We start from the raw sequence: 17,706 nt of genomic DNA, 5'->3' as shown, positions 1-17,706 counted from the left end.
CCCAAAGTCTTATGGGATGTTCCTACTTTAGCATATCCAAACACCAAGTAGGTTCACAGTCCTAATAGGCCTAATTAGGCTAGCTTTCCAAAGCAAGTGCCAATAGATGATGTCATATAATCAACACAACCACTTGGAACTCTTCCTCACAATGCCAACAAACAATTCCACCCTTCTCCTGGGCCACAATGGCAAGTTTGAGAGTTCTAGACCACTTTTTCTTTAAAATAGGGCTGAATACATGGTGATATTCCACCTAGGGCCTACAAGAAAAAAATAGCAAACCACATTTTCTGATCTTGAAAATCTACCATATGTGAAAATATTCCCCTAACTTGCTTCCCACTAAAAATTAGCCTAGTCCCACCATTGGGTTGCAAGTTAGAGGTACATGAATGCAAACTAGTCACGCTACAAAACTAACCAAGCAGCCCTTAGTAAAACAAGAATAACTTGCACAAATGAATAGATAAAAAATTGAAACCAAATGTAGATGAAAGGTGATTCAAATACCTATCGAACCATATCACTCTTTCACATGTTACAGTCTGTACATGTTTGTACAAGAATATTTTCATGCACCCAAGCACTCTAAACTTGTCCATTTGGATGATAATTGGTGCAAGGAACCAAGGAAAATAGATAGGTTTTGAATAAGGTTGCAAAATTATGCAATAAGACTCAAGATGTAAGGTCAATTGGACTCTAGGTGCCATTATAAGGCAGAGTGCCAAATTGAACCAGGGGGTTAAAAATGAGCAATATGTGTGATTTTTCAAGGAAAAAAGTATTTTTATATTTCTTAGAAGGTTAAAAAGGTCCTTAGAGTCATTAGGTTAAGTTTTAGGCATCTAGGATTTAAGATGTAAAAAATTGCAAAAAAATTGCAAAAGTTGTCAAAGCAAAATTGAAAAAATGCTAACAACTTTGCAGGAGTTTGGGAATTGGTGAAGGGATGAGCATTTGGAAATAATTTATTTTATTATTTCTAAACCTTTTCCAAGTCATAGAAGTGGAATCAAGTGAAAAATGTAAAAATTGCACTTTTTGTGCAAAGCTACATTGTTGAAAGTTATAAAAGTTGCTCAAATTTGCGACATAGTGGAAAAAGGGTCGTGGGATCAAACTATTTTGTTCTATTAGCTCTAGGTGGTTGAGTAAACCCTATCCCCAAGCTTTTCCCATCCCATTGAGTGCTCAAACATTCTCGGGCATGCCAAACTGAAACGTCCCTAAGGGTCCCTAAATGCCATAGGGCAGTGATCTTTGATGGGGCATATCTCGGAGCTCATGCAAGGTATAGATGGGATTCTAGTTCCTATAAGACTATGTTGCAGACTCCTATGATAACCTCTCTCACTTTTTGGAGATCTTACTCCATTTTAATTTTGTGATGCCATCTCAGGTGATGCTGAAACTTGTAGTGTTGGCCAGTTCAAAGTTGCCAACTGCCAAATCTCTCTCACCTTTTGTTGTGGGATTGAACTATCTATTTCGTTAGCTCTACATGGCTGGGTAAAACCTATCCCAAACCTCTTCCATCCTATTGAGCACTCGAACATTCTTGGGCACGCCGAACCAAAATGTTCCTAAGGGTCACTAAATGCCATAGGGCAATGATCTTTGATGAGGCATATCTCGAAGCTTGTGCAAGGTATGGATGTAATTATCATTCCTATAGGAGAATGTTGTAGAGACCTATGATAAACTCTCTCACTTTTTGGATATCTTACTCTATTTTGATTTTGCAATGCCATCTCGAGTGATCTTGAAACTTGTAGTGTTGGCCAATACAAAGTTTCCAACTACCAAATCTCTCTCACCTTCCATCATGGGATTGAACTGTCTATTTCATTAGTTTCGGGTGGCTAGGTAAACCCTATCCCCAACCTCGTTCCATCCTATTGAGTGCTCAAAAATTCTTGGGCACACCAAACCAAAATGTCCCTAAGGGTCACTAAATTCCATAGGGTAGCAATCTTTGATAGGGCATATCTCAAAGCTCGTGTGAGGTATGGATGTGATTCCAATTTCTATAAGACCACGTTGTAGAGACCTACGATACCCTCTCTCACTTTTTGGAGATCTTACTCCATTTTGATTTTGTGATGCCATCTTGAGTGATGCTGAAACTTGTAGTATTGGCTAGTACAAAGTTGCCAACTACCAAATCTCTCTCACCTTTCATCATGGGATCGAACTGTATGTTTTGTTAGCTCCAGGTGACTAGGTCAATACTAGCCCCAACCTCACCTCATCTCGTTGAGCGCTTGAATGTTCTTGGGCATGCTGAACCAAAATGTCCCTAAGAAAGACTATGGAAAGTGTTACATTCTAAGTGATAATTGGTTGGAATGTATGTCATAGACTAAGGGAGATGATATTCATGAAGGCTTTCAGATAAGAGGCTACTATGATTGTCAAAACAACACTAATGATAATCAATGCATAAGGTAAAGGCATTACGAAGGAATGAGATCAAAGGAAAATATTCAAGGAAACAATAGTGAGTGTGATGAATAAATTTTTAAACCTTTACAGTAGTATAACTATCAATATCTCTAAAAGAATTTTTAAATCTTTATCAAAATGCTAATTTCCATGAAAACAATGACATGGTATTAAACTTAATATTTGTGTTCATTTCTAAGGCTTTGTAGTAGAGTTGAAAAAAAAAAGTGGAATCATTTCCTATGTAGATGGAATAAGTAAAAGAATGTCAAGTGGAAAATTATGATCATGAAAATCTTTAAAATCATTCTGACCTTTCTTTCAACTTAGCACAACAATAGTGCTTGGTCCAAACAAGTGAAAAAGTACATTTGAGAAGCTTATGTAGTAGTTATGTGCAAATGGAATAGAGGTGCCCAATTGAGATCAATGATTGATTAAAGTATAATGAAAAACCTCTTAAAAGCTAGTTTACTACTATATCACATAGATTATAGTCATATGGTAAAAGACATGGAGAACCTTTATGGTAGAGGTATATAAGAACTAATTTAATGGATCATATGATAGTTAATATAAAAAATAATAAGACATAGTGAGACAACAGTCTTAATAAATATAGTAATCATGTGTAATAGAATAGAAGACATTTAGTACTATTTATAGTAGGAGTAATAAATTAAAATGTTTCAAAGATCTTTTAACAAAACACCTAGTTTTGTAAGTGCAAGATGACTCACAATCAAATACTACAATGAGTTGTAAAGTTGCGAGTTAGTTCATAAAGGGATAATGACGAAGGAACAATCATAGTTCTAAAGCTATGAAGAGGAGCTCCAAATGCCATTTAGGTGGTGGTAGGTTAGTAGTTTGAGGGAACTTATTATCTACTCCTATTTTTTCAACTAGCATGAACTAATAATTCAACAAAGCCTTTCAAATATTTTTGCATACATGTTAGTGCACTAGTGATATATGGTGAATTTTAGGCTACACTATATCAATATATTATTATATTGTTATGAGGAATAGTGATCTAATGAATAAGAACCTAAAAAATCTAGAGGCCCAAAGTTGTGCAATTGTCATAGCATTAAGGATAAGACATTGAAATAGTGAGGTTTTCCCTTTGGAGAATGTGACAGTTATAACATTATGGCAATAGTAGTGTTAAAGAAGATGACAATAGGCACTCAAAAATTCACAGCCTAAATGAGCAAAGGGATTCCAAAAGATGTCAAAACAATGAAGTTCATGGTTGTCTTGTTGGTAATGTGAAAGATGATTTGTATAGTAGACAAAGTGTCAAATTCAAGAAGTTAAAGAACAAAAAGGTTTAGGAAAGTAGTTTGCCACAGATGAACATTGGACATGCATCCCATTATCTTAAACCACTGGCATAATACACTTTTAAGGATATTAATGCCATGAAAGTAGAGCCTTAAGCCAGGAGACATGGATTGAATGAGGTCAAGCAATAGATATATGAAAGTTCTCTGTAATAGCTAAAAAACATTAGATACTTGCAGCCTCTATATTCACCATGTATTAGTTATAGTTTGTGACCAAGTTTTGAAAGGTTTTGTAAATTTCTTCAAAGATACCTAGATTTCAAGGCTACAGACCCTAATGTATTATATTATGTAGGCAAGGACCTTGAAAGTGAGTGCAAAGAATTATTTGACCAAGCCTTAGGTGAGCTAAGCAATGCCTAGCTAGGGACTATTAGCAAAGAAAGAGCTCTCGAGAGCAAAGCTTGAAGAATGAAAACTTTCCCTTCTGAGGGATTGAAGAGGGGTATGAAGAGGTTCTAACTTGTAGAGGAGAAGTCTTGGTGAAGTGTGGAAGATGTCTTAAAAGTGGCGACAACAACCAGCCAAGAAAACCCTACCAAACCCTCAATTTTGTCATTTTTGTTGTACAACCTCTACGCACCCTGAGACCCTCAAAATCTTTGAGCATGGGTCCTATGTATCAATTGTTCTTAATGATAGAGGTGTTGAAACTCTAAGACAAAGGAGCTATTGACCCTAGAAATCTAGGTGGAGGCCTAATTAGGGGCTCTCCTTGTAGCCCTTTTGTGAAGAAATCTTAAAATTAGGTACAAACCCATTGTTGTTATCCATTCAAGCACAATACATGTGTTCCAATAACACCTTAGGACATCATGGAAATTTTGGTTGGACTGGAGAGTGCTATGGTACCCTAGTAGATCTATAAAACCTTTGGAGGGATACTATTACTAGAAGAGTAAGGGAGTGATGCTACAAGTTTGGATCAGTTAACCTAGTGAGGAGGTTGGGCAAGGTCACGGGATGTTCTAAGTAGCAAGAGATCCTATAGACCAAATAGGTGTAAAGAAAACACTAAGATCCACATATAATATACAAGGTTGCATGGGGACGGGGGTACTTGGGGTACTTAGGGTACGGGTATGGGTACGAGTATAGGTACAGCTATTTTTTATAATAGGGCATGGGGGTACTTGGGTATGTCAAACTTTATTTTTAATTATACTTTTATATTTATAGAAAACATGAATTTATGAGTCATGACAATGATTTTTCAAATCAAGAACAATGATAAAGTTTACAAATGTAATGTATTGTTTTTAGTTTCAGATTTTTTATATGTTTGTAATAATAATTTATGATAAATGTTTAGATGCATAACATAGAAGGCAAGTTTAAACATGAACAAGAAGATCATAAATCATACTACAATGACATATTGCAAATGATAAATTTCTAGCTTTAACACTGATAAAGTTTATTGTTGATCAATATTGTATCAAAATTTCAAACTGATTAGGTATTGAATTAAGCTTGATAAACAAATAATAGAGAAGGAAAACTTTAAACATGAACAAGATCATAAATCATATGATGATGACATATTGGAAATGATAAACTTATGCTTGCATAGTGATAAATTTTATTTTTAATCGATATTCTATCAAAGTTTTGAATTGATTAGGTACTGAATTAAGCTTGATAAATAATGAGCTGATACACAAACAAAAAACCGAAAAAAAATTCCAAAATCTCAATCAAGGTCCTTAGTTATGATGATCTCCACCAAGTATCCAGTACTTGGGATATGTGTACCCTGTACTTGGGTATGTGGGTATGAGTACCAAGGGTGTCATACATGAAGGAACATGTATAATATATTATGATAACCAATAATGTCATACATAGACAAACATATAATATAAAATGGTAACCAATAATGTCATACATTAACAAACACATAATATATTATGATAACCAATAATGTCATACATGAACAAACATATCATATATTAACCAATAATGGCATAAGTCTAATAATGTCATGCATCAAATAAATGTCATACATCAAATATAAAATGTCATATATACATCAAATGTATATTGAATATGTCCACTGACATAAAATCCAACATATATGTCCGCTGATGCCTATACATGTATGTCTATCAACTATATCTTCTCCTTCCCATGAGGGGAAGGAAACAAATCTCTAGAGGTCTTTGGTCATTGTGTGGAGGGAGATGATAGCAATGATGGGGTCTTCCTCACACGCTTGCTTGTCCTCTTGTTGAGGCTCTTCTCTAACTCAAGCTGATACAAACAAAGTAGATATGAATCAATAATTATTATACATTGAAATCAAATATATGTACACACAAAATTAATTATTTTCTTACCACCATCATATAGTCGCTCTACAAGTCCACCTCAAAGGCTCATGGATGAATGGGTGTAACAAGACCCTACAAAAATTCAATCAATATACTCACTTATAAATAACATTAGAAATTTTGATACTAACTATTATAAACAACAACTAAAACCAAAGAAAATTCTTTCATACCTCAGTCAATGGCTATGAACTAGCCATAGCTACAGCCACTCCACGATTGATAGACTACCAAAGATGAGGAGGAGTCTCAAATGTCAATAGCTACATGTCATACAATACATGTTATATGTAACATAAAACATGAAACAAATGTACCTCTACGAAGCTCGTATCACGTCTAGGCTTGGAGTCCATAGTGAATGTTGATAGTCATGTAGAGAACTTATGCACATGCATAAATTTTTTTGTCAATCCTTCATATGATTACTTAATAAATATATATATTAATTTAAATGATTAAATTTATGCATACGTCTGGACTCATCGACAAGACAAAAAATAGGGCCAAGGGATCACTACTAGGGCAGCCAACACTCTGACCCTAAATTTTGAACAATGTCAATACATGCTAATTAATTAGTCATTCACTATACATATGAAATGTGATCAAATTAGGTTATTATAATTGTAATTTATCTGTGTGTCGATGCCAAATGTCTCATTCAGGAACTAATCAGTCACTAACTCATCATCGACACCATCTCTAGCATGACTGCCAAATGTGCATAAGGATCCACATGATGTGAACATGTGACCATGACATGCAGAAGGCTCTTCCTCAACTAATGGACTCGTACAATGAATGATGGTCTATGTCAAAGCACTAATAGTCCCTAGAGTGTTGGCCTCTACATGTTCATTCACAACTGAAGAAATAGTCACATGCTCACCCTGTGGCTTGACCACAGGTGCCCTAACTACACTAGGGCCACGACATGCCCCCGGCCTCTCAAATGATGACCCCCCACCTCTACCTTGAGAGTCTAATTTATCAAAATAACTAGGGATCTCACCAAGGAAAAACACACAATACAATTTCCTTAAGAAATACATTGGGACCTCGTGATTATTGCAAGGAGGGGCATCAAAAAATGTCCACCATTTATCCCAAAAAAAAATTCTAATACCATCGTGTATGCACCAATGGATGGGGAACCATTTAGTTGTCTCTCTAACAGTATCTTGTTCACCAGGCTTTCTAAATAATGCACAAATCCTCCCTTTTGGTATATCTTTTTTTTTAACATCTTGATATGATAATTTATTTGTATAATATATTTTTTGTTCATCCCTCCTAACCCACCAAATTTCTAACTGACCACTAAAAAAAGCTATGTGGGTCTTAATGGACTCGAGGGAGGATCCCAATTGAGCTCTCATTGGATTGGTTTGTCCAGAAGCTTTCAACCTACCAATGAGTACTTCTAATTTATTTTTTCCTCTTTCTATTTCATTTATTATGTTTTCTTGTGTGCCAATTGGTGCAGGTTGTGGAATTTGTTGCTCTTGTTGTAGAGGGTTTTGGTTTGGGTCTTGTTGAGGGTTTTGGTTTTGATCTTCTTGGGGAGTTTCCAGTTCATTATTCACATTTCTTGATAAGAAATTAATTGAAATCTAAATAAATAAACAAATTTAAAGAACAACTAAAAAAAAAACCTACAAAATAATACAAAAAACATATAAAACAATGCAAAAATAAGGTTAGACAACATATGGCATGCTTGTGATCTCGAACTTCGATGGTGAGGAGGCATATTGGCAAGCTAGGTGTTGAAAACCTTCAAATTTTTTAGTTTGTGTATGCGTTGTGAGGAGAAGAAGTAGGAAAATAGAGAAAAAATGAATGGGTTATGAGTATGCAGCCCATTTATAAAAATTTAGGTTTCTTAAAAGCATGTATGCACTATAACATGTACACGCTATGGCTTGGGATACCCAAGCCATAGCATGCATCCCAAGCCACAACATGTACGTGCTATAGCACATACACACTATTCAAAGTTTAAAAAAAAAGGGTGTCACCTTTTTGGCACCACAACTTGGTGCACTTACCCAAAAATTATCATCATGCCAAGAAAGATACTAAAAAATCAAACAATGGAAGAGAACGAGAGAGATTTGGCAATGGAAAGAGATAAAATAAAACTACTATGTGAAAAAAGAAAATTACAATGCAATAATGAAGAATTATCTTTTGAAGAGGAACATGAACCACCAATACAAACAAACAAAGAGGAAGAATTGGAAAGACAAAGAGAATGAATGAGACTCTTACGCTCAAGAAGACAATTGAATTGTAAAGCTACACCATCTTCTAATGTTGGAGTCATATCATCATCTCATGTTGAAGAGAGGCTAATTTCTACATCTGACGATGTACACACTTGATTTGGCAATGGAAAGAGATAAAATAAAACTACTATGTGAATAAAGAATATTTCAATGTAATAATGAAGAATTGTCTCTCGAAGAGGAACATGAATCACCAATACAAGCAAACAAAGAGGAAGAATTGGAAAGACAGGGAATGAATGAGACTCTTATGCTCAAGAAGACAATTGAATTGTTAAGCTATACCATTTTCCAATGTTGGAGTCATATCATCATCTCATGTTGAAGAGAGCCTAATTTCTACATTCGACGATGTACACACTCCATTATGTCATGTTGAAGACACAACATCAACATATCAAGTAGGTGATATTCCATCTTTTGCATATTATTGCCAAGGCACATCATCTTTGGTTCAAGGTATGAAAAACACTTTACCTTATTTTGATGTTCAAAATGTTGAGGGAATGGAAGAGTTTATAACACCTTCTAGAATTCATTTTAGAAGACCAAAATATTTGATTGATATTGATACTAAAATTTTGAAATCAATGCTTGACAAGATTAGCAAGCATACTTGTCAAAGAAAAGTTAATTGTATTGGACATTATTCTTTGAAGAATTAGGTATGATAGGTTGATGCTAATTATTTGTTGAAATGATGAAGAATTTGAAATTTAGGCCCATAATGAAGATTCTTGGGCTACGAACGATGAACGATTCAAATCAAAAAAATATTTTAAAGAATCTAATGAGTGCATATGACAAAGTGGGTTCTAAATCACACACCAAAGATAGTAATATCACAAGATGCATACTTAAATTGACAATAGAAGGTACCCAAATGAAGAAATTTTGACTCATGAGAAAGACAAGCAAAAAATTAGAAATTAGTAGAGGTACTCTAAGGAGAGCCATGGTAAGGTGTGGAAGAGTGGAAGATCCACAAAAAAATGAGTTATGGACATGTAGCGGTAGAGTACTATGAAAGGATAAAGAAATTAGTGAAGCTTTCAAATTATTGATTGAATATTTTTAGACACATAACATGCATGTTTACCCTAATCAAAGAGGTGTTGTAAGAAGGAGGATTGGTAGCCGAAATCGTGATCCACATGCGAAACTTTTTTTGGACTCAACTAAGACACAAGTTTTTGCAAAATTTATTGGTATGTATCCTCAAATTCGAATAAGTCAGAGATTTTTTGAGATAGGTAAACCTTTTTATGTGAAGATAAATCACATATGCACAACTTGTTTCTGTAGGATACATATTGAATTTTCTAACCATTTTGATGTTCTTAGGCATTTATGTGTATTTTTGCATTCTAAGTTTGTTTTGCAAGATTCTGACATGAATGAGCCACATTGATCTACAAGGGAAGTCATATCAAATATTTTATGCAAAATAAGGGAAAGTCATCAATTTTACAAGATGTCATTCTTGGATGGTAAATGCTTATTTTGTGGTTCTTTGCAACTTTTATCAACTTGTGAACATAGGGATAGTACACATGCAATTAGAAATGAAATAGTAGATGGCTGGATTTGCAATTAAAGTTGTGCAAGGATACATTTCCACTAGATACCATTTCTTTGGTTGTAGACTTTGTGGAGAACTACACACAACAACCAAAAAATGAGGTGCAAGAAAATTACTATACTTCTCAAAAGGTTTCTATATTTGTTCATATAACATTCATGCATGCACCTACAACTACAGAGGATGATAGGAAGATATTGAGGGAGTACCATTTTTACATCAACGATGATCGATCACATTTTACAAAGTTTGTACATGGTTGTTTTCAACTATTTTATGGAGATTTGGCTAACATGGGAATACCATATCGTCAACACATTATTTGGTTAGACAATTGTGCATCTCAATTCAAGAATTCTTAGATAGTCTATTGGTTGAGGAGGATGCAAAGGTTGTCTAGAATTCAATATATGTGGAATTTGATAGAGTTTGATCATGGAAAGGAAGATAACAATAGTGTAGGTGCATGCAATAAAAGAGCCTTAGCTCGTGAAGAATTAAAGTACATAGATGGAACAACATCAAAAAATGAAAAATCTATCATCCAGTGGTGTAACACTACAATGGGTCCAAGTAATGAAGGTGATTCTATGTTTCATAAATTTTTTTGGTTGATAGATAATACTAACATTGCAATATATGAGGATTGTTGTACACTGACAAGATCAGGTGAGTTGCACTCTTTTAGAAGCTCTGATGTAGGTTCATGGAGTATCCACATATGAAAAAATTACATACTTTTTTCCATCATATGCAAAGTAAAATTTGGTTTAGTGTGAGTCAATTGAATGAGTGGACAAATGGGATATATGAGTTTTGGACCCAATTGACACCTATCATCCTCCACAAGCACTAGAAATGGTAGAGATGGATTCATCCATTGACTTTGACCACTTGTCTTATCTAGTGCAACCTAGTAATATATATATCTCTATAAATTGAATATGCAACTTTATAAATTTTAACTAAGTATTTTTTGAATTAATAACCACATTATGTACATTTATCATCGTAGGCCATGTTTTTGTTGTTATTGCACCTGAAGGCAATGAAGAAAGGATAGATTATTATTTTTGTCATGTCCAATCCCAAAAACATTAGATCACTCAGTTACAAATGGTGAAGGTTTAGAGTACCATATAGGTGTAGTGGGTGTAACTAGTACATGGCTTAGACAATATTCTATGAAGAACCCTAACTTGTGGTTATTCAAGGATTAGCAAACAAAGAGGAAGATTATTCATTATTCAAACCTTGTTCTTGCATGAAATGTCCACTTCATAAAATATAGTGGAAAACCACATAATAAGAATCTTTGAGAGGTTCACAAGTCATACCATAAGGCAATACTTGAAACATTAAAATGCAGAGTAGATCTAGTTGGTTCATTAGATTGGATATAATTACAAAAACATGGACCTCTCTTGCTTTTAGTGATGCAAAGTGCACAACTAGGTAGCTTCAAATGGACTTTCCCACTCTTTCACCCAACCAACAAACTACCAAATCTCCAACCTTCTCACAAGGTTTCTGATGTAGTGGACAAGTGCAATGGGGCCCAACAAAGTTCACAATGTAAAAATGTGCAAAGGAAAGGCAATGTTCCCCAAACCCAAAAAATAAAAACTATCCTTTCTACAACTCCAAAATCCTCCCAAAGGCCATGGTGGATGTATTCCACCTATCTAAGATGGATTCAAGATATTTCAAGTGGTTTTAGACCATCAATCCAATCCTAGCACTCAAATTCCTCAAAATTGCCTAGCAAGCCTAATTACCCCCAACTAGGTCTCCAATAAGAAATATGTTGAGTTTTCTCCCAAACTCTACAAAGGAAATCTCAAATAAAATATGTTTTTAGATATCTCAAAACATATCTTTAACATATCTCAACCTTACTATAGGTTGTTTTGGACCAACAAAAAAATCCTCCAACTAGGCACCCTTTTATATATAAAATAGGGTGGTTTTTCTAAAGAAAATACTTTCTTCCCTTGCTTCCAATGCTCCAGAATGTTAATAGTCTCCTCAAATGGACCTGATCTAAGGAATATTAGGTTAATTTGATGCTCCAACCTCTACAAGTAAGAAACCCCAAAATTGGTCTCTTACAAACCCTCAAACCTAGGGCTTTCTCAATGTATCACTTCCAGAGCCAAATTCAATCAAATAAAGATTGATTCACCATATCAAAGGCATATGTAGACATAATCTACCATAAAATACCCCTCTCCAATGGATAGATCTCCTTCTATTTCTCCTTAGGCATGCATTTCATCCACCTACAACCACCTAAACTTCGTTAGAGGCCTCCAACCATGAAAAATTGTGTCCAAAATTTTTTAGAAGGATTATATACATATTAGGATAGGTTCATTCCATGGGAATTAGATTCCCACATCCATGGAATGGCCAATTTCTCTGTAAATGCACAAAACTTACAAAAAATGATGAAAAGTTGCTTACAATTAGCACTTTTGGCAAAATGTATTCCTACTTATCTTAATGCACCAAAAATAGATTATATATCATGCCAAAATATGGAAAAAACCATTACAGCACTAAGAAACCAATGCAATCAAGAGAATACTCACAAAATTGCTAAAAAAATGGAGTTTTATTGCATTCTTTAGCAATAGGTCATACAATTGCTAATGGAATCCATACAATGCTTTACTTATTGGTCCTATGCCTTTATTGGGCAATATAGGATGAATTAAAACTTCTTGAACCATATTCTATCGATTGGAATCCATTAACAAGTTTAAAACCTTATTTACTTGTTTTATTTCTTACTTTATTGCTTCCTGCCACTTAGGACTTGTTATAATTCTTCTAACCAATTTAGATCCTTTTTTGGCACTATTGGCCACCCTTACATTATTTTTGTGCCTAAATACCTTATCGAGACCTTTAGGACTTTTAAAGTTTCCATTAAATTGTTCATTACACATTGCCATTATAGGCTTCAATACATTTCAATCCACCTTTAGGGATGTCCCAAGAAAGACCCAAAAAAAATTCACCATTTTGGATACCTTTTCAGAGTTGTAGCAAATCTCAAGGCACCAAGTTCCAGTTTTGCTCCAACACTCCCTTTCCTTCAGCAGGCAACATTGACCTAATTAATCAAGTTAGGCTTGTTTTCCAAAGAAACATAGAGGAAATGGGTACATGGAAACACACCCAACACTCAGGAATGACTAAAAACCTAATTTCAACTTGTTATCAAATGCCCATCCCTCCAATAGGTCTCTAACTCATGTCATACTTCAAATAACATGTCACAAAGGTCAAATCCTCTTAAGTACTTGACCTAGGGCTAGTTAGGAGAAATATAAAAAATTATTCCCTAGTATTGAAACCCTATAATAATTTAAATGACCCTTCTAACTACCATTCCCCATGAGGCCATAAAAATCCAACCATAGAGATTATAGTTAGGGCCCCATTTATGGAATATGCACAAAATTATTGTCCTACAAACCCTGCTGCACTAAATCTTGAATAACTTTACAAGGATAAAACCAAAAGGAAAAAAAGGGAAAGTCAAATATCCTTCTCAAACAATCATTAGATCAAACTTTTCGATTCATACAATATGAGCAATTTACAAAAACAGTAAAAATGGTTTCAAAACTTAAAATCCTTTAGTGCAATTTCTCCCAATATGCACAATATGCCCCTTTAGACCTCACAAATGAGGTATTTATCCATCCTAGCCCTATTCCAAAGGTTAAAACTATTATTTGAATAGTTATAACTCCTTTCCAACCAAGTTTCATTTTTGAGCAACTTTTTCAACTATGCAATTTTGCACAAAAATTGCAACTTTTGTAAAGTTCACTAGATTTAACTTATAGGACTTGAAAAAGGTTCCAAATTAATCAACAACAACCAAAAACACCTAATTCTAGGCTATCTTAGCAAAACATTAAAAATGACCCAATTTTTCCTAATTAGAAACTTTTTCTCATAACTTGGACAAAGTGGCCTAGGCATACATATCTTTCTCATATCTCTCTCACAATTCATTGTGGGATCAAACTATTTACTCTATTAGCTTTGAGTGGTTAGGTAAACTCTAGTCCCAAGCTTGTCCTATCCTATTTATCGCTTGAACATTCTCAGGCATGACGAACATCATTGACCCTGAGAGTCACCAAATGCGATAGGACAATGATATCTGATATGGCATATCTCAGAGCTCATGTGAGGTATGGATGCAATTCTAAGTGCTACATGATCATGTTTTTGACACCTACAATAAACTCTCCATCTTTTTGGAGATTCGATTCTATTTTTATTTTGTGGCCCTATCTTGGGTGATGTTGAAACTTGTAGTGTTGGTCAGTACAAAGTCACAACCTAGTGAATCTCTCTAACCATTTATCGTGGGATTGAACCATTTGATATGTTAGGTATGAATGGATAGGTAAACCCTAGTCCCAAGCTCATCCTATCCTATGAACTACTCAAGTATTCTCTAGAACACCAAATAGAATTGATACTAACAGTCACTAAATTCCATAGGGAAGTGATATTTTATGGGGAATATCTCTGAGCTTGTATGAGGTCAATTCATGGTGGTACATGATCATTTTATTGACACCTACAGTAACTTATTTCTCTTTTTGGAGATTGGATTCTATTTTGATTTTGCAGCCCCATCTTAGGTGATGCTAAAACTTGTAGTGTTGGCTAGTACAAAGTCACAAATTGGTGAATCTCTCTAACCATTTGTCATAGGACCAAACTATTTGCTTCATTAACTCCAAGTGGCTAGGTAAACCCTATTCCCAAGGTTGTCCCTTTCCATTGACTTCTTGAACACTCTCAAACACACTAAACAAAATTGATCCCAAGAGTCACTAAATGCCATCGGGTAACGATCTTTGATGGGGCATATCTCAAAGCTCATGCAAGGTATGGATGCAATTTTTAGTGCTAAAGGATCATTTTGTTGACACCTACAATAACTTCTCTCTCTTTTTAGTTATTTGATTATGTTTTAATTTTGTGGCCCCATCTCAGGTGATGTTGAAACTTGTAGTGTTGGCAAGTACAAAGTCACCAACTATTGAATTTTTGTATCCATTTGTTGTGGGATCGAATTATCTTCTCCATTAGCTCTAAGTGATTGCATAAACACTAGTTCCAAGCTCATGTTGTCACATTGACCACTTGAACATTCTCCAAGATGCCAAATGAAATTGATACTAAGAGTCACTAAATTAAATATCATAGGGTATCAATATTTGATGGGGCATATCTAGGAGATCATGTGAGCTGTGGATACAATTCTAGGTGCTACAGGATCATGTTGTTAATACCTACAATAACCTCTCTTTATTTTTGGAGATTGTATTCTATTTTGATTTTGAGGCCCCATCTCAGGTGATGTTGAAACTTGTAGTGATGGCTAGTATAAAGTTGTCAACTGGTGAATCTCTCTAACCATTCATCATGGGACCAAACTATCTACTTTGTTAGATTTAAGTGGCCTAGTAAACCCTAGTCCCAAGATTGTCTCATCATTTTGACTACTTGAACATTCTTAGGCACGCCGAACACAATTGATCCTGAGAGTCACTAAATGTCATAGGGCAGTGATCTTTGACAGGGCATATCTTAGAGTTTGTGCAAGGTGTGGATGCAATTCTAGGTACTACATGATAGTGTTGTTGACACCTACAATAACCTGTCTCTCTTTTGGAGATTGGATTCCATTTTGATTTTGTAGCCTCATCTCGGGTGATGCTAAAACTTGTAGTGTTAGCTAGTACAAAGTCACCAATTGTTGAATCTCTCTAACTATTTGTCATGGGATCGAACTATCTACTCTATTAGCTCTGAGTAATTGGCTAAACCCTAATCCCAAGCTTGTCTCATCTTGTTGAGTGCTTGAACATTCTTGGGCACACCAAATGGAATTGACTCTAAGAGTCACTAAATGCCATAGTGCAACAATCTTTGACAGGGAATATCTCAGAGCTCATGAAGGGTATGGATGCAATTCTAGGTGCTATAAGATCATTTTCTCGAAAAATACAATAACCTCTCTCTCTTATTAGAGATTGGATTCTATTTTGATTTTGCATCCCTATCTCGGGTGATGCTGAAATGTGTAGTGTTGGCTAGTACAAAGTCACTAACTGGTGAATCTCTCTAACCATTTATTATGGCATCAACTTGTTTTCTCCATTAGCTTTGAGTGGCTAGGTAAACCCTAGTCCCAAGCTTGTCTCATCTTTTTTACCACTCAAACATTCTCAGGCACACTAGAGGGAATTGACCCTAAAATTTACCAAATGCCATAGGGCAGTGATATTTGATGGGACATATTCTGGAGCTTGTGTGAGGTATGGATGCAATTTTGGGTGCTAGAGGATTGGGTTTTTGGCTCCTACAATAACCTATTTCTCTTTTTGGATATTGGATTCCATTTTGATTTTGCATCCCAATCTCGAGTGATTTTGAAACTTGTAGTATTGGCTAGTACAAAGTCACCAATTGGTGAATCTCTTGAACCATTTGTTGTGGAACTAAAGTGTCCACTCAGTTAGCTCTAAGTGCTTGGGTAAACCTTAGCACCAATTTCTTCTTGAGCTATTGACCACTCAAACACTCTTAGGCACGCCGAATAGAATTGACCCTAAAAGTCACTAAATATTGTATGTTGATACTTAGAAGAATGAAAAAGATACAAGAAGTTGAACATATAAAGGAAAGTTTAATGAATCAAAAAGTATTGTAAAAACATGAACTAACTTAATCCAAGGTAAAAATTCAATGTTCAATCCATTATTTCAAACTTTCTTTGCAGAATCCATAAATTGTTAAAGGAAATGTAACAAAATGTTTGTATTCAATTTCAAGAATGATCTCTTCCAACATCCAACTAATAATTTTGTCTTCTCCCAGGTCTTATAGAACCTCCCAAAGCATGAATTTAATTAAACCAATCATCTTTCCTTCCTTCCATGCCAAAACTAAAAGCTTGCACAAAATTTTGTGGAGAAACTTTTAAAAGTTGCTGACCACCTTGCATTTTTTGCATTTTTTGACTTCTAGACCCTTGAAACCTTTTTTAATGGAACAAAATAGGTTCAATAGAGGTGTTTAGACATAATGTGGTCCCCTAGTAACCAATATGCCTCTCTTTTTTGCATAGATCCATTTGAGAAACTTCCTAAAAAATTTACAAATTTTGGCATTTCAAATCCTAATCAACCAACATTACATTTTATGAGTTCCAAACACTTGTACAAGATGAAAAATAACTATTTAGGATCTATTTGGGTCATATCCCACTTACCAATTACTTGTCTAGACTTTGACCCACTTTAGCCACCTAGTGTTCCCCCTAGTGTTTATTGGCTTGTACATACCTAAACAAGGCTTAGTCAAACCAACTTGATAGAAGCACACCAACACACCACCCTAACAACAAGCCTCAAAGAAACATCAACACAAACAAATCCAAAACAAGGGTTGTTAGGTTCCCTGCACTAGGATAATGACAGACAAAATATATCCAAGAAAAAATGCAACAACTATAGCTATAGGAATCATAAGAAGAGCATATATAATGTGTTTCCATGGATGAAGCTCCCAAAGAGATGGATAAGAAAGCAATATTGATATCAAATTCCAAGAATAAATTAAAAACTTTATTTCAAGTCTTCTTGTGT

The sequence above is a fragment of the Cupressus sempervirens genome, chromosome 7 (assembly GCF_028749045.1).
Source record: "Cupressus sempervirens isolate cs-2001-9-10 chromosome 7, ASM2874904v1, whole genome shotgun sequence".
NCBI lineage: Eukaryota > Viridiplantae > Streptophyta > Pinopsida > Cupressales > Cupressaceae > Cupressus > Cupressus sempervirens.
The sequence above is the reverse complement of the archived record's forward strand: the minus strand, read 5'-3'. Positions refer to the sequence as shown.